The sequence below is a fragment of the Aptenodytes patagonicus genome, chromosome 25 (assembly GCF_965638725.1).
Source record: "Aptenodytes patagonicus chromosome 25, bAptPat1.pri.cur, whole genome shotgun sequence".
NCBI classification, from domain to species: Eukaryota; Metazoa; Chordata; class Aves; order Sphenisciformes; family Spheniscidae; genus Aptenodytes; species Aptenodytes patagonicus.
This window is the reverse complement of record NC_134973.1, coordinates 1,586,207-1,604,379: the sequence shown is the minus strand read 5'-3', so window position 1 is coordinate 1,604,379 and position 18,173 is coordinate 1,586,207. Positions and strand designations below refer to the sequence as shown.

At 53.9% G+C, this 18,173-nt stretch overlaps 1 protein-coding gene across 2 annotated transcripts in view; it reads right to left on the bottom strand.

Moving 5' to 3' along the window:
• CSNK1G2 (casein kinase 1 gamma 2) overlaps positions 1–18,173 on the bottom strand; it is a 47,330-nt gene that overhangs the window by 17,573 nt on the left and 11,584 nt on the right. The gene's annotated exons all lie outside the window — the stretch shown is intronic.

Sequence of the window (18,173 nt, the reverse complement as noted above, 5' to 3'; positions counted from 1 at the left end):
CTGCGTTACGGGACAAACCACGCCAGGCATGCAATTTCCTACGAAGTGAAAAGAGGATATTCTCCCCAGGCGGCTGCTTGCCAGGAGGGTCCCTGCGGGTCCAGAGGCTGTGGCCAGGTGAGTCAGAGCGCTTCCCCCCAGCACCAGCCTCCGTTGTGGCTGGGCCGGGACCTTTGTGCCAGCAACCCTGCGCCAGGACGCGTAGGAGAGGACACTGTTTCTAAGCAGCTGTATGTGTGTGGGGAATGACCACACTCAGGGCTCCCACGACAACCCACCCAGGCCTGCCACGCTGGGGTGAAACAGACACTGGCAAACAGGAACCCAGGACTTACTAACACCCTGCTTGCCTCCACAGCGAGCTCCTGATTGCCGCCTCTTCCTCCGCTCTCGCAAACCAACCTTGATCTTAATTGCAAAGCTCGGAGCAAGGCACAGTGGCCAACAGGGCTGCTGGCTGCGGCCTGGGCAAAAGCCGCTGTGACACTCGCTGAGAGTAACTGATGGCTGTGAATGCTTGTTTGCTCAATGGTCGTGCAGCACCTTGCCTACCTCATGTGCGCAGCTCCCAGCACTTCCCAGTGAGGCTGAGGGAAAGCCCTATGCTGCCAGGGGGGTAACTAGGGGCTCCCCTTGGCCTCCAGAAACAGGCAGGACTCGACTCAGCCCCTCGAACCAGGGAGCTCCTTCCCATTGTGCACACCCCTGCTCATTGCAGGGGGGTTGGATTAGATGACCTTTAAAGTTCCCTTCCAACCCAAACTGTTCTATGATTCTACGACATCGGCTCCGCACAAGCCCCCCCGTGCAGCTGACCGTGTTCACACAGGTACAGCCCAACATCAAGGCCAAATTAGCCCCTCGCTCCCTTCCAGAGGGGTGGGATGACCAGTACCATTGACCAGCTCTGTGCTCAAGGAACCAGGTTCCCAAGAGGGAGCCATGCTCTCCCTCCATCCAGGACTCCCACTGGAGCTGCCTGGGGGGAGGTCAGGCTCGGTCCCTCCTCACAGGGATGCCCGTGCAGGAGGCAGCCAGAGCGTGTCAGGAACAGGACAGCCAGGAAGCTAAACACAGGCTGGAAAGCACAGAGGGTCAAGCAGGAGCCGGGGTGCACACTGGGAGGCCACGTGAGTGACAGAGAGACCGACACATGCACGCACGCTCCGCTCTCCCCCAGCATTCATTATCTCTGGTTTTGCTCCCAGCTCAGCCCTTGCTGTGTTTTGAGCGAGCCCGAGCTGGGAGGCAGCCCCCACCCTTCCCTGCCCGCCTCCGCTCCCCCTCTCACCACCTTCCTCCGCTCCTCTCCGGGCTCCCGTGACGCCCACCGAGAGCCCTTGCTGCCACGGCCTTATTACCTGCGGGTTAAACAAGCAAACCCACACCCCTCCAGTGCTCAGACTCCAGGAAATGAGCACACTGCAAGTCCTGACGCTTGGCCAAACCCTGTAAAACTTTTTATTGGCTCTCAATAGCTATTAATAACAAAAAAAGGCTTCTTGTGCTAAAGGGTGCATGGGGGGAAATGGAGGAGGGTCTAAGAGCGACAGAGGGGAAAAAGACACCCAAGCCAGAGCTCAGCATGGGGGAAGGACAGGCCGTGTAAGGGTCCGTGGGCAGGGGAGCTGCTCTGTGGGGCTGCCCCGCTCCCAAGTCCTCGCCTGACACCGAATCCTTGCCAGGGCCCACCACACCCTGTGCACAGCATCCTGGCAAGATGCCGCTGCTCTCCAGGAGGGACCGGAGCTGCAGGCACCGAAGGTGCAGGGTGCTGGCCCAGCTGTTCGGGGCTGCTGCGAGTGCATGACGCCCATCTGTGCAGCCTGCCTGTTCAAGTACGGGGGAACAAAGCTTCACGTGGGATGGGAGCCCCCTCCTTCCCCTGCAGGCGCCATCCTCCAGACCAACACCTCCGGAGCATCCCCAGAGCACAGCAGCCCCAGCACAGAGCAGCCTGGCCCTCCAAGGCCACCCCCAGCAGGCCAACACCTGGGGACCATCCTGCTGCACCCAGCACATCTCAGCCAAGGGAAACTGAGGCACGCAGAGCCTTCCAGCTTCCCCAAAGGCGGGCAGCTGCAGGCCGGCTCCTGCCCTGACGCTCCCTTCCCCTGGCAGCCAGCGGTCTCGGTCCTGTGCCAGCAGGAAGCGGGGTGGGAGCGGCAGCGGAGCAGGGCTTCCCTGCGCTTTGTTCTCCCCCAGCCCCGAGTGCACACGGCCGACACGTGATATCCTGCTCATTCTTTGCTCCCCCGATAATTTCCGCCCCAGGTTCGGCGCATGGCGGTGCCCTCCCGCCCGTCTCACGCTTCTCCCACCTCTGCCGGCCTCGCACAAGGACTCTGGGGAGCTATGTCCCCTGTGACCTCCCGGCTCCTGGAGCAGGCGGTGCGGCACGGCCCTCCTGGGGCATTTCGGGAGCCACCTTGCCCGGATGTGGCTCCTGCCACACACCAGGGAAGGGCAGGCAGCCAGCGATGCGCAGGCCATGCTGCTTCATACCCCGTTTTCGTTTTGAATCAGACCTTTATGTTCAGTCCCGGGGGATTTCAGGCCCAGACTGTTTGCACAGTCAGGCAGCCAACAGCCAGAGCCGAGGGAGCTCCAGCCCCGCGCTTGGGATTATTGTTTTTTAAAGAGTTATGGACCAGTCTCTGCAAGGGAATTTCAGACAATGGAGCGAGACAGAGCCCTAACAGAAGGGAAAAAATAAATACCGCTTCCTGCGAGCACTGGGAGACTGTGCTGTCTTCCCCCGGCCCAGACAAACGCAGGCAGCAGCGTAGCGTGACTCTCCATCCCTGCCTGCGCAGCAAGCCCCAGCCTCGGGAGCAGCCCTCCTGAAAGAGCACGGCTCCAAACCCCGATTTCAGGCAGCTGGGCCAGGGCAATGACCAGCAAGGCCGTGGCATCAACCCCTGCGCCGGGGCTGCGTGCCAGCCGGCTGCCGCGCTGCAGTTCCCCCGTTCCCAAAGCCGGGCGGTCAGAGCAGCAGGAAGTCACTGAACCACGTCTGTGTGAGTCAGGCCAGGGCAAGTGATGCTCCTCCAAACTCTGCCCACCAGCCTCCCCCATGGATGAGCCACGGGGAGCCAAGGGCTGGGAGGAATCTATTTTCGCATCCAAAGAGCGCCAAGGAAAGGCGACGGCTCTCTCTACCTCGGTACAAAAGCAGGACCCACCTCTCTGTGCGGTGTCAGTGACTGGTCAGGTTTTCCACTCTGTGCCATAAAGAGATCTCTGGCCTTTAAAATTGAGAACAACCTAATTAGAAACAGAAACCTTTGGTAAAGTCCCAGGACTCCCACTGCTCTGGAGCGAACAGCCCTGCAAAACCTGTGTTTGTTAAAACAGAGCAGCCTCTGGATGGGCAACAGGGACCCAGACCTGCCCCATCCTGCCACCCCAGGGTAGCAGCACCATGGGGAAGATGCCCCTGATAAAACCGACAGCACATTGTTGCATTTTGAATGGGAATCCTCACCCAGAAGGTCACATCGAGGCAAGCAGCCTCAGAAAAGCACCTTCTAGGCTGGATTTGTTGGCCTGGTATCAAATCTGATGCAAGACGAGACTAAGAAAACTTCTTTCTCTCATTGGGGGGAAGGCGAGGGAGGGGGATGAATAAGAAAAAAAATAAATTGGCCTGCAGTTTGGTAGAAGAAATTCCAAAGCAAGCTGTGGTCTTAACACAAATAAGTACTGCCCTGCAGCGTTTGCAATGCAAGTGCTCCAAGCCAGGGAACCTGAAAGCGAAATAAACTGCAGACAAGTGCAAGTGACTTCAGCACCTCCCCAAAACAGAACCACAAAAACACTGAAAGTACCATAAAGGGGGCAAAACCACACTCAAGCGATCATCTGAAACCCGAAGAAGGGGTTCATGTTATTTTTGTTGAAATATTGGGTTCTTTTTATTTGCCATCTGGTTTTGAGCATGCCAGGTCTGTTCCAGTCACGTTTACAAGCTTTTCCCTGCAGTCATGAGGGTAAGAGAAAGGGATTGGGGGTGGGGGGTTGTTTGTTGTTTGGGTTTTTTTTAAAAAAAAAGAAAAAGCTGTGATTCTAGTGCTAGCCCTTGTCTCCGAGACCCGTGACTTGGACTGAAATATCAAGGCTCGGGAAGTTCCTGGCCACATTTGCAAGTATAAAATGCTGAAAAGTTGTATATTTAAAGATTTCTTTCCTGTATAGTGAAACCGCGTGTCTGCCGAGGAAGGACTTGTACAATACCATCTGGGGCACATTGTTCTAGGCCCTTTATACACACACAGTGTTCCTGCCCGAAAGAGGTTACAATTAAACGGGGCAAGACAAAAGAGGGGAAGAAGAGGAAAAAATAGCGGCCCAGAACAGGGAAGTGATTGGTGAAGGTCAGGGAGCAGGTCCGTGGTGCTTCTCGGAACAGAGGCCAGGTGTCCTGGACCAGCCAGCACCCCCGGGTGGGTGTGATGCTGCTACCGGCCACAGAGGCTCGACTGTACCGAGCCCTGATCTCCACAAGCCTTTGGGATGGTTACTTGAAGTTGGTTTCCCCGCGTACTCTGTGCTTCGCGAGCAAAGGAGAAACACAGCTGCATCCAGATGAAAGAGAAAGGAAAGCTTCTTGGGAGCACAAAAAAGAAAAGCCCTTGACACTACGCAGCTCCAAGTACAGATCACTGCCAATTAAAAGCTAAAAATAATCACAAATACCCTGATGTCCCAAAGGATGACCCATCAGCTGGCTCCCAATACAAAAATCCAGACCCAAAAAGCAACTGGTGGCCTTATACAGCTGAAACCAAAACCCAATAAATTTTAAAAGTTTAAGAGGCAGATGAAGTCTTAGCTTACAAGGAGATCACAAGTCTTAAAACAAAGCAAGATCCAACATCTTTAAAGCAAGCTGCAGACAGTCCCAGATGATGTCTACAAAGGTTTGTAGTTAAAAATGTATTCCAGTCTTCAGTGCCGGCAGCCAACCCTGCTCATGACAAAATGGGGAAAAGCTGTGCCACGACACAGAGATTTCCCAAAACAAGGGCTCATGGAAAGCCTCACCAGGCTTCCCACAGGAGACCCCTGTAAAGGTAACGGTCAAGCTGGAGGTGGGAGTGGAGGCACCGGAGGGACGCAGGGCAGTTCCCTCCTCCCGCCGGAGGGCAGGAGAACCAGGGCATCCCTACGCAAGGCACCCCACAAGAGCTCAGCAATGGGCTGCTGGAAGCCTCCAGCTTTTCAGCAGTCTGCAGACACGCGAGCACTACCCTGAGCGCATGGACACCAGCCTTCAGGCACCATTGCAGTGCTGCAGGGGCCCTCTCCATCCGCCCCACACCTGACACGAGGCCTCCAGAGACCCAAGACAAGCAGGACAACTCTTGGTACTCATGCAGGGCTCTGAGTAGGGGCCTTCCAGGTCGAGCAGGCTCAGGAAAGGAAAAACTCACCTGGGGTGTGAGCAGCTACAGAATGAGAAACAGATGCTTTTTTCCTGCCTGACCAACCTAGTGGCCTTCCATGATGGAGAGACTACATCAGTGGACGCAGGAAGGGCTACAGATGTCGTCTGTCTGGACCTCTGTGAGGCCTTTGACACGGTCCCCCACAACATCCTTCTCTCTAAACTGGAGAGGGATGGATTTGATGGGTGGACTGTCCGGTGGGTGAGGGATTGGTTAGATGGTCGCATCCAGAGGGTAGTGGTCAACGGCTCAATGTCCAGATGGAGACTGGTGACGAGTGGCGTCCCGCAGGGGTCTGTATTGGGACCGGTACTGTTTAATATCTTCATCAATGACATACAGTGGGATGGAGTGCACCCTCAGCAAGTTTGCAGATGACACCAAGCTGAGTGGTGTCGACACGCCGGAGGGACGGGATGCCATCCAGAGGGACCTGGACAAGCTGGAGAAGTGGGCCTGTGTGAACCTCATGAGGTTTAACAAGGCCAAGTGCAAGGTCCTGCACCTGGGTCGGGGCAACCCCCGGTATCAGTACAGGCTGGGGGATGAAGGGCTTGAGAGCAGCCCTGCCGAGAAGGACTTGGGGGTACTGGGGGATGAAAAGCTGGCCATGAGCCAGCAACGTGTGCTCGCAGTCCAGAAGGCCAATTGTCTCCTGGGCTGCATCCAAAGCAGCGTGGCCAGCAGGTCGAGGGAGGGGATTCTGCCCCTCTGCTCTGCTCTGGTGAGACCCCCCCTGCAGCACTGCGTCCAGCTCTGGGGTCCTCAGCATAAGAAAGACACGGACCTGTTGGAGCGGGTCCAGAAGAGGGCCAGAAAAATGATCAGGGGGATGGAACACCTCTCCTATGAGGAAAGGCTGAGAGAGTTGGGGTTGTTCAGCCTAGAGAAGAGAAGGCTTCAGGGAGACCTTATTGCAGCCTGTCAGTACTTCAAGGGGGCTTATAAAAAAGATGGCGGCAAACTTTTTAGCAGGGCCTGTTGCAACAAGACAAGGGGGAATGGCTTTAAACTAAAGGGGGGTAGATTTAGACTAGATACAAGGAAGAAATTTTTTATGCTGAGGGTGGTGGAACACTGGCACAGGTTGCCCAGAGAGGTGGTGGATGCCCCATCCCTGGAAACATTCCAGGTCAGGTTGGACGGGGCTCTGAGCAACCTGATCTAGTTGAAGATGTCCCTGCCTGTGGCATGGGGGTTGGACTAGATGGCCTTTAGAGGTCCCTTCCAACCCAAACTATTCTATGATTCTATGATATTTGTCCAAGCCCAATGCTAGCATCTCTTGTGGGACAGCCAATGTGACCAGTACAACCAGACAACCTGTACTGGAGCGACAGCAAGCACATACCCATGTGTAAAGACCCAGCTTGACCCACTGTTATTTAATTGATGTTTAAGAACAAAATACAAGCAAACTGGAACTAAGCCACCTTTACACTGAGGTGGGAACGTTCACACACCTTCGGCACCAATTTAACCTCATGGGCTCAAAACTCCTCCCTTCCACAACCGACACAGAGCTGAAAAGCTGGGGGAGTGACTCACTCCCAGCCCCGCAGCAGTACCAGGAACCCGCTCCCCACGCTGCTTTCCTTCCCCTTCTCTCTGTGCACACACACACCAGTGCCAGAAAGCCCGGTTTGAGACAGCCATGTCAGACACCGCTTAAGCCCGCTCCTGCTTCTACCTTGGAGAAGTGGCATCATGCTCCAGAGCGTGCTGCCAAACTCCCTGCAACTCAAGTCTCAACATTTATGAGAAAAATCCACACTGGGTGGATTTTTGAGGAAACAAGACAATTGGTAAGAGGATTTTTTTGTTTGTTTTTTTTTTTTTTAAATGGAGAGTCCTTCCAAGACTTGGACTTGCTTGGGCAACAGGAAAGTCGTAAGCTGGAAGCGTAAGCTCCTCTCCCTGCCTTGTGCTGCCGGGCTCAGGTGATGCAACATGCTCCACAGGGATCTCCTGAGCTTCCTCCGCCCCTGGACGTGCACCTCTCCTCCTAGCTGGACACAGCAGTTTGCCATCAGCTCCTTCCCACAGCAAACGTGCTAAAGAAGCTCAGATGCAGGTTTGTGGGGTGGGCTGTCCCCAGCTGCATCAGCTGCTTCCCCAGGAGGAAGAGAGAAACATTGCTGCTTACAGAAAACCCGTCCTGACCCCCACCCAGGGGAGCTTCCTCCATGGGCTGCAGAGGCAGCGGGGCTGCGCAGCACCCTGAGCTCGCTCCACCTTGCGCCTCCACCAGCTACAGCTCCAGTCACGGGAGAGCCAAGCAAACCTACTGTGGCAGCAGAATATTCCTTATGGCAAAGGCAGATTGGCTTGTTCTGGCCCAATTTCCTCCCAATCCCTCAAGAAAAGAGGGGATTGAGTGCTTTGACCGAGGAACTCGAGGCACCTGGCGGAGAAGGGAGTTCTGGATGTGAGCATCTCACCTGCCACTGCACAGGAGAGTTGTGCCAACCCCATCAGGACAGAGGACCAGCTGCATCTCGCAGGGGACAGCCCCTGAGGAGGATCAGAGCAGCAGGGCAGGGGTGAAGGGGCCTTCATCTGTCCTGGGGAATCCCTTAAAAATCAGGACCTCCTGAAAGCAGCCGCTTTCCCAGCAATGCACGATGCTTGCGCAGTTTCTGTTGATCGCAGCCACAAGAACATCACCCCCCGACCCCAGCAGGGTCGGGTTAAGCAGAGATGGTGTTCAGGCCTCCTCACAATCTCCAACACTTTACCCAGCTTACAGCGAGGTGGGAGCCAGCCCAGCTCTGTTTACTCCGTTTCCTCCTTTGTGCATTCATGTTGGTGTCAGCACAACAGGAAGCTCTTGTTAAATAATTTGTTACTTAACTGCTGATGCAGAGCCACCGGGGAACCCAGGCGTAACACGCAGTGCGTTTCGAGAGGTGGGGGAGCCTCGTAGCTCAGGTTCAGGGCTGGAATTCAAGAGCTCTCGGCTCTGCCACCGCCTCCCTGGTGATTTGGGCATGTACTGACTTCCTGGCCCTTCACATCCCGGCCATTACACTGGGATAACAACTCCCCTGCATCTGCCTTGTTCATTTGAGGTCCCCAGGGAGATGGCTTGGCTCTTTCTCAGCTTTTGAACAGTGCTGACAGCTCAGCAACCTTCCCCATGCCTCCTCCAGGGCATTCTTCAGGGAAGAGACAAGCACCCAGTAACGGACTGAAGAAACTCCCCTTACCAAACAGCAACACCATCCTGTGAAATCCACCCACTGTACCTGCACTCCTGCTGCCCACACGCGAGGTCATCAGCCCACCGGTGGGGAATATCCAATGGTCAAAAATCTACTTTTTGGATCCTCATGGATCATGGGTCAAGCCCACCAGCCTGTTCGTCCTAAAGAGCAGCCCTCATCTGAAGCCCTACAGCCCATCTCCCCGACTGCTTCCTTACAAGCCGTTACATCCCTCATCGCACAAACATGGACACTGGTTCACGTCTGTACAGTGTTATCAGACTGAGTCATCGATTACACAGCAGACACAGTCCTATCACCATGGTCACTGTACCAGGTGAAACGCAGTTTCCCCTTCGACACGGGAACGGTTCCGGCTGGTCTCCCCCTCCAGCGAACAGAGACACCGCAGCGTGGTTTCACTTTTGGCCCCACAATGTTTACAGTTAGGAAATTTGCAAGGGCAGTTTGTCCAAAATATGGTTTTTTTTTCCATCCAGGTTGTTTCTTGAAAAGAAAAAAAAAAGAATAAAGCCAAGGCTAATGTTTCTACCAGAATTTCTTCTAGTGTTCAGGGGAAAAAAAAACAGCCCAAAAAACCCACAAAAACCCTAAATTGTGGCAGCAAAGCTTTTAATCCAACATGATCCGAGCATCCTTGTTCCAAACCTCCCCTCCCTTCCTGGCTTCCCAGCTCTTTACTGAGAACACGGTGTGTCCGTGAGGAGGGAGGAGTCCACCCGCACGCTTTAGCCCAGCTCAGCCCCCTGAGCAGCAGGCGCAGGGCGCTCCCAGCACCTTCGGCCTCGCCAGTCCCCTCCTGCCCCTGCCACTCGCTGCGCCCCACGGCCAGGCTCTTGCCCTCCCTGCACCGCTCCTGACGGCTGTGTGCAGCAGAGGGGTCAGACAGAGCTAACACTGCTCTTGGCACTGTAATTTAAAAAAAACCCAAAAACCCAAAACAAACAACCACTAACAGAGGAAATAATCAGACATACCATCACCTCCAGCTGTATAGTTAACACAGAACAAAAAAAAAATGACTTATAGCAAACAAAGCGACAGAGGAGGAACACACTGAGCCTCTGTTAGAGATTAAAGCATTTACCATGTGTAGCTGTACTGCTCCCAGCACAGACCATCAACCAGCCTGAGCACCTTAGCATTTTACCCTGGTATCCCTCCATGGCTCTCAGCCATGTCCAAAAAAACATCCGAGCCACAAAAACACCAGGATTAAAAAAAAAAAAAAAAAAAAAAAAAGGCATTTGTTTTTCTCCCCCGAGTTGAGCTGTGCTGTGAAGATGATGAATTTTTCTTTCTGGCTTCCTCTTCCAGCTATCATGTCTATTAAGCTTTTCTCTAAATTAGAAGTGTTCTCTTGTTACTGGTTATTCCCTTCCCCAGGAGATTTTTGGACACTGTGTACTCTGGTCAGCTCTTAACCTACAACAGATCAAGCTCCAAATCCCTTCAAACTTATTTTCTCCCAGCTTCCAAACACAAACATGGCTTTTTAATGGATTACTATGAATTTTCAATTTTTTTTTTTTTTTTTATATAGGTTCGTGCCACATTATTCCCTCCGTAATGATGAGAAGAGCAGTTTCAACACTGCAGCAGAGAACTGCTTCTACTGAACAGGAGTCCCACTTCACAGCTCGGAGGCCTCACCAACGCTCGGCTACACCAAGTTCTCACAACACAAAACCAGTAATGACTCACGCGTGATTTCATTGAGATCTTTAGATACCATTCAAAACCATCAGCCTGCTTTAAAAGCAAAATCTCAGCTGTTCCTCAAACTCCAGCACCGCTAACGGTGCAGTTAGTGCTGGGACGGCCCAACCATCCCAGACTCTTGCTGCCCAAGGAGCTGTATGTGCTCACGAACCCAGAGCGTGCACAGTGTCCCCCTGACCCAACTCCGGCATGGCAACAGCCACAAAAGAGACTGGGAGCAAAACTGAAGTGTTCTCTAAACATAACGAAATTAAATAAGTAGTAAAAAAGGGGGAAAACCACCAGTAGCAGTGTTTTCATTTTCCAGTGGAGCCCAGAAGGCAACACTCTGAAGAGCTGATAGGAACTCACAGGAAGGTGTGAATTCCCTACGCTGTCGTGATTTTAAAACAATTGCCTCCTTTTCGAGAGGAACACGGAAGAGCCGTACAAGCCACGCGCCGGAGAACACCCCTGGACTGGCAGAAGGGTACAGAGCTGGATGACTTCATCCTGAAGTCTCGACTGCTCGCGCCACAGCTCAGCGTGGACGAGGAAAACTCCCCGCCCGGCAGCGGGTGGGCAGGCAGGCAAGGCTGCGTGTGTATAGCGTCAGCTTTACTAGGAGTCAGCTTTCTGGCAGCAGTTCAGCTGTAATTATTTTGCACCCAAAAATATCTAACGAGGAAACAGGCCCCTCTAACCAACAGGAGTGGGACCGTTTTGATGCGTGTTTGCTCCCTGCTTGCATAAGCAGAAATGGAAATCAATGTGCTTTGGACAGTCCAAATTCAGAACAACCCAGATCCTCAATGGTTTTGAACACAAACAAGCTCGCAGAGTCAACAGCTCTTCTAGGGCAACTCCTAAATCTCTCAGTAAAAGCAGCCACAAAGAAAACTTCACGAAGCATCTCTCCACTGCTGCGAGCTGCTATGCAATTTGCTCCCAGCCGAATGCAGAATTTCACTCTTTTCGTTGGATCCCCGTCCAAAGCAGTTACACCTGGATGGAAAATATTAACTATGCTTTACCAAGGAGCCAGAAATACCACAATGGAAATTTCAGCAGCAGCACAGGAACCAAGCAAGAAGCTAAAAATACTTCTCTAGGAAAAATAATAATAGTAAATATACGCACGCTAAAATAAGACCAGATCTGAAAACTAGACTGGAAAAGATCAAACACAGCACAAGTCAGACAAATCCATCCGAGAACCAAGTGCCTATTCACCTTCTTGGGCTCATCAGCCACAAATTTAAACTTCCAGCTACAGAATTCATAAAATCTACCAGAAAACACACTGAAACTTTATTAGAGAGACTTGAAGGGAAACAGCTTTTTGGTTGACTTTACAGACCCCACAAAAGGGGTCTGTACTATGGGCCTTGATTTACCCCTTGTGTGACATGCAATTGTGCCCAGCTAAGCCCCAGGGCAGCCACCTCCCAGCCACGTCCATCTCACGAGCCATTCCCATGGTCCCTGTGCCGGATCCACACCGCACGGAAACAGCAGCAACGCCAAACTACTGTGGGGTGTTGGAATGCAAAACCCCTGGTTGCGGGAGGGGAGGGAGTCAGGTAGCAAGAGATACCTGCCCACCTTCCCATCCAGCCCTGCCGTCATGCTTCTGGGATGTTACCAGCATCTTCTACCTGCTCTCTACTCCAGTATCCCTTCTCCAAGACCAGCAACAGCCGTCCTCATGGCTGCTGGGCCAGGAGAGGTTCTGGTACACAGCTGGAAGATGGGAAGATCAGCAAATGACCCAACTGCAGCTCCAGCCCGCTGCCCCACTGCTCATACTAGCATCGCTTTGGTGCTCCTGCTCACAGATGGAGCAATTTCTGTCTGAGAAACTGCAACTTGCTTTGCTATTACCCTAAGAGGGACACCGTAGGTTAACGGATCGGTAACCAGAGCAATAAACCTGGTTCTGAACAACAGAAGAGACACAGGCTCACCTTCTGCCCCTACGTGATGTAAATGACCCAAGACTGTAATTCTGCAGAATCTATCACATCTTAACAGTTCAGCACATAAAAAAAAGCCGACTAGGATGTTGAAGTGGTTTCGGTTTTACTAATGTAGAGTTAGTAGTACTGGAAGAAAGGAAGTTCATTACAGACAAAGCCGAGTCTCTGGCTGGGAGACCTTAAAAGGACAGTAGTCAGAGTCCAACTCCCGGTTCTTCAGCCCTTCCCACAGCCCATATGCTCCAGCGGTTTCCACGGGACACACGCAGGCACCCCAGCCAAGACGCTGACGATGCCTTTCAAGCCCCCGCTCGGCACCGCAAGAGCTGGATTCAATAAGGCATTTCATACGCAGAGTCACTTACTTGAACAAGTGGTCTCAGCCGTCAAGCCCCTCGCATGTGCCGGGTTTTGCGGCTCTGCCAGTGGGTTTTCTATTTAAACCAGACAATACATCCTCAACGCAGCAAGCTCCAGTTAGACACCGGATACTAATTAAATCCATGCCGCTGCTACAAGGCAGAGCTGCAAAGGAACCAGCTGCCTTCCAAAAGTCCACAGCAGTTGGCCAGCAAAAACCTGTTTACCAGTCCCGCGCCTTCCCCTTCTCCTGCTCTCCCCTCCACACATTTACCAAGGTTGACGTAAGAGCAGAACCTGCTTCTTTTCCAACCAGTCCCGTCCTGCCCAGTTCTTGCACCGATTTCATTATCACAAGCACGCTCATCTTGGGAGAGAGCCTGCAAAGGTTTCGTTTCTACAGTCAAGACCCGATACTGCTATTTACTCCATTCATGCCCAGAGCAAAAAGCCTAAGACTCAGCTGTACAGCCAACATCGACCGCAAGAAGCTTCAGAGCAGAACAATCCAGCCAGATCTGACTGACACACTGGGAAAGGTCAAGTCCCTAATGCTCACCTACTGCAAAACCTGAGGTTTGCTTTCATGCCTGGCAACTCCGCGTAAAATAGGCTCTCTCTGCAAGCAGGTATCCAAAGGATTGTCTGTATCCCAAATCACTGAGACACATTTGTGCCCTGGGAAATGGAGAAGCCCAAGGAGAGCTACTGCTCAAACAGCTACTGAGCACTGACCTCTGGAAGACAACTACAGAGCCAGAGCCCAAAACATCTTCAGGGACAGCCCTATTCCGTATTTCAACCTCTGCCACCGGACACAGGCCCTTTTTAACCATTTCTGCTTCAGCTGTGGGGAAAAACCACCTTGCCAACTCAGCCACCCTTGTACTGCCCTGGCACAAGACATGGAAAGGGAGGCCCAACACAGATCCAGACGTGCTCCAAGTGACTGCCGGGCCCACAGCACCATGGGGATCCAGCTGAAGTGTGACTGACTTGTGAAAGTTGAGCAGTGCCTGCAGATGCAGAACGGGAGATGCACAAGCACGTCTGTAACAGGCATCGCCGTGCCCTCTCCATCCTTCCCCCAGCACCACACAAGTTTCGAGAGCAGGTTTCACTTCAGGTAACAATGCTGGTTCAGCAGCAAGAGGCAGGCGGCAGCGGTGGGACCCAGGCACCTGCAAAGCCCTTCTGTGAAAGGGATGATCCTACATTTGTCACGAACACACAAATTCACTGCCACCACAACCCAGATCATCAGCCTGGTTGTGACACTACCTGTGCTGGGCCACGCTCCAGGAACAAGGCAGGAAAGCACTGCGTTCAGATGTCAGGTTTCCGAGTAAAGCAAGTTCCCCTTCCACCTCCTTCCCTCCCCATCTCCAGAGCTCGCAGCCTGCTTTGCGGTCGCCAGGCAGTGGCAAAAAAAAAAAAAAAAAAAGGCTTCTAGACAAATAGATAATTTTCACCCAGCAGCTTGGAACAACTGCTTCCATTTCGCATCTCACATCTCAGGCTAGAACACCTCCTCCTGTGCCACTGCAGCCTGAAATAAGGTTAAGACCATCTCTACCAGCATGCTACTTCCCCAGCCCTGTCCCTGAATACTCCCATGCCCTCAAAAGCTAACACTTTTCATAAAAACAAGATAAAGTGCTGCTCACCTTTTTCTTGATAAAGGATCTTAGTGCACATCCGGCAGCGTGCACAGAAATGGATGTGAAAGAAGAGTTGCCATCGGTTTCACAGACAGAACAGAGGAAGGCTCTCTCCCCACCTCCACTGCAGCCAGAGACGTGCTGCACCTTTGCTTTGCAGCAACAGCCATGGCAGCGGAGAGCTGCCCTGCCTCCTGCCAGGCCACCGGACAGAGGCTGCAGAACCTGCCCAGGAAAAGGCTTAGGGACAACCTGCCGCAAGAGGACTTTGGCAGCAAACCCAGAGGAACAGCAGGTACAAAAGCGGACAGCAGCAGGTGAGGAAACATCAGGGAAGCGTGCCAATGGCCCAGCAAAGCAGAAAGGGGAAACACTGCAGCAGCTGCGAGGCCACGACGCGCCCACCCGAGAGCCGGTCCTGAGCCTACCTGCTCGTCGCCTTTTGGAGCCAGCATCCACAGCGACCCACAGAGAATGGCGCACAGCCAGCCCTGTTAACACACCTCACCAGAGCAGGAGAGCAGATGTTTTGGCAAGCAACCATCCATTTCCCACCCCACTGTGATGGGCTTATTTCCCAGCCCGGCATCAGAGCCGCTTTGCACTGCTTGCTGCTAATAAACTTTGGGGTTTTCCCTCCCTCCCCCGAATTTGCAGTTGTATACATGAGCACACGCGTGTATTTAAACTTTAGTGTGAAGTCAGACAGTTGAAACAGCAAACTCCCAGAGATTTCTGAATCCCAACCCATGAAATCAGTCCTTCCCACCAAAACAGGGAGATGGGAAGGTGTCCTGCTCTCCCAGCACTGGGACAGCCCGACTGTCACCACAAGGCCAGACCATCAATAAAGCCTCATCACGCACGTGATGCTGTGCACAGTGCCATCGCTCCTCTCCACTCCGCTGAAGGCAGAGCAGGGTCCACAGCCTCTGTTACAGCCCACTGAGAAAGACCTACAGCAAAAACTTCTTCCTGTTTATGCAACCACCCCCTGGGGATGGAAAATGAGCCGGGACATGACAGCAACAATCCTCACACAATGTGAAAACCACACGCAACCAAGGGGCTGCTGTGCCACCTTCACCCCTTGTCAATGAGCCACAGAGCAAGCTCCAACCCATGGCAGGCAGCCCCAGACCTACACCCATCAGTGCAGCCAGCAGACGACACAACAGCTCCCCACTGGCTGGTGACACAGCTCCTTTATCAATGCCCATGGATGGGGAGGTCAAGAGCAGCTCTCAACCAGTCACCGAGGAAGGGGGCACCCCTGCAGCCCCAAGTCGTGGATTGCTCTGTACGACAGCCTGGCGGAGACAAACAGGCTCCCTTGCGAAGCGCAGCGCAGCTTTCCCACGCTGCCGGACTGCGGGTGAACGGCTCTCCCGCTGCCAGCCCCTGCCTCTCATCCGCTCTCCTCTTCTGCAGGAGCCACTGCGCTGGCATCGTCTGAGGGGGATGCTGCCCACAAGGTGATCCATGCCTTGTCACGGCAGGACGAGGCTCCAGAGAAAGTCCAGGCAGAGGTGTTCTGGTGCACATGAGTCAGAGGGTCTGACCACACGGTGGGGCGAAACCTCCCCCCACGTGCCGCAGGAGAGCTCTTCATGGCTCTGCTTACAGAGCACAAACCACAGCTGCATCCCACGGGCCAGGCAGCAGCAGAAGGGGAGCAGAGGACACGGGAAGAGGCAGCCATCCAAGCACTGTCTCAGAGGGAGTGCTGTCAAGTGGTGGGAGACATTCAAGAGCAGAGGAAGAACGCAACCCTTTTGAGGATGTCCTCAGAGATCCCGCAGCCTTGAATCCCACATGTGCTTCCTTCCGGCGTTGCAAGGGATCAGCTGTAGCTAGGACGAGGGGCTCAACATCTGTTCTCCAAAGGATAAGAGACATTTCCCAACCCCTTTCCTATAACAAAAGCCAATTCCTGGATGCGCGTGGCTCCCTTCCCTTCCTCCCCCAAGCCCAGGCTGGGTGACAATCTCAAAACCTTTTATCCACCTGGAGGAGATTTCCTCCCCTCAGAGGAACTCGACTGAACACCAGCATGGGCGAGCCACGCACTCTCCTCTCCAGGGAGCGGGATGCCAGAGCAACACACTCAGCACTTTTTCCTCCCCACAGCCTTCGGACAGGCTCCCAAATAACCTCAGAAGCAGGAGACTGGGAACAGACTGCTGTCCTCGGACACTCACACCATGGGTCTCCCCACAACACAAATGGCTTGAAACTGGCCGGAGCTGGCTCAGCATCACTGAACAACCCAGGGTATCCCCCCTCGCTCTCAACTTCCAGGGAGTCGGAGATCAAAGTTTAGCAGAGCACTAGCTCTCAGCACTTCCATTTTCCCTCCCTGCAGCCCCTAAGCAGCCACAGAACAAGCAAACGCACTCCCTCCGCTCGACATCTGCACGGCCTCCTCATGTGCAAGGCACAGGGAGCAGGGGGTTCCCGGCACCCCACCGGGGCTGTGCCCCTGGAGCCAGCAGGGGAAAGGCTGCCCCAGAGCAGGACAGACAAGGAGCCAGAGGACTATCATCAGCACATTACACCAGCCCAACAATTTATGTGCCAGGGCACAAACCTGCTCTGACAGCAGGTGATGCTCACTCTTCTGGAAGCCACCATCTCTGGAAGGCAGGACATCCCTGCTGCCCAAACTGGAGTCACACTGCAAGTCCACAGCAGACTTTCTTTTCTCTGAACTGCAGCTTTCCAAGCGGCCACACATGAGAAAACCCCCTCTCTTGTTACCCCCTCTGTGCAGCCCGGACTGTCTGACCAGAGTCCAGGCCACCAGGGAGCTCTAGATGATACCAGGTGTGGATGCTGCTGTTTCAAAGCTTGTACTTGCCACCTCTGAACACACACAAATGACCACATCTGTCACGCCAGGTGGGACACCCCAGAAGAGACCACATCCACGGCCCTGTGCTGGCATGCACATCAAATGGCTCCAGGGGCTGGGCACACACCTCCTTCCCTCCCAGCAAGCTGGGTAAGAATCCAGGCAGCAGCATTAGCCATCTTATCGTCCTGATGTTCCTAGTCACAAGCTCCAGGGGCTTTCCAGATGGCTGATGCAAACGATAAGTGACCCCTGGCTCTTATACTACTCCTTGCAGCAGTGGCTCAAAGTACTTCACCAAGGAAGTGTCATTACAGAAGAGGGAACCGAGGCACAAAGCTGCCTAACATCACACAGAAAGCAGTGGCAGAAGAGGGAGAAAAGCCCAGTGGTCCCCAGAGGCTGCTGTGCCCTCTAAGGTCATCTGCGCTTTTCCAGGCCGGGGCAGTAACCCGGCCTCGTGCAGCACTGCCCCGCTCCACGCTAGGAGCGGGTCAGAGGCCTGGCTGCAGCGGTTGCCAGATTGGTTTCAGATTTGTCTCCTGGTTTCCATTTCCAGGAGGTGGGTGGAGCGGACGCCCACAGGCAGAGCTCAGCCAGCACCTCCCTCCTCCTCCTCCTCGCCAGTGCCACCATGGGCAGGCACCACCTCTTAAGAGCCTCTGACCTTCTGTCAGGGGATACAGAGGGACACAGGAGAGCATTTATCTCCTGCTTCCTCCCCGTCTCTGCCACTGCAGGGCTCCCACCAGACAGCCGTGGGGGAAAGGAGGGGCTCCCAGCCCTGACAACTGGGGAAGGAGGGTGAGCTGTGCTGTACCGCCCAGAAAACTCAGTGCAGAGCCAGGGAGGCGATGGGAGCACTCGCAGGGGATCGGAAGACTCGGCAGCGCAGCCTAAGCCGGGAGAAGATGCTGGCCATCGGCCAGGCAGCTCGGGGC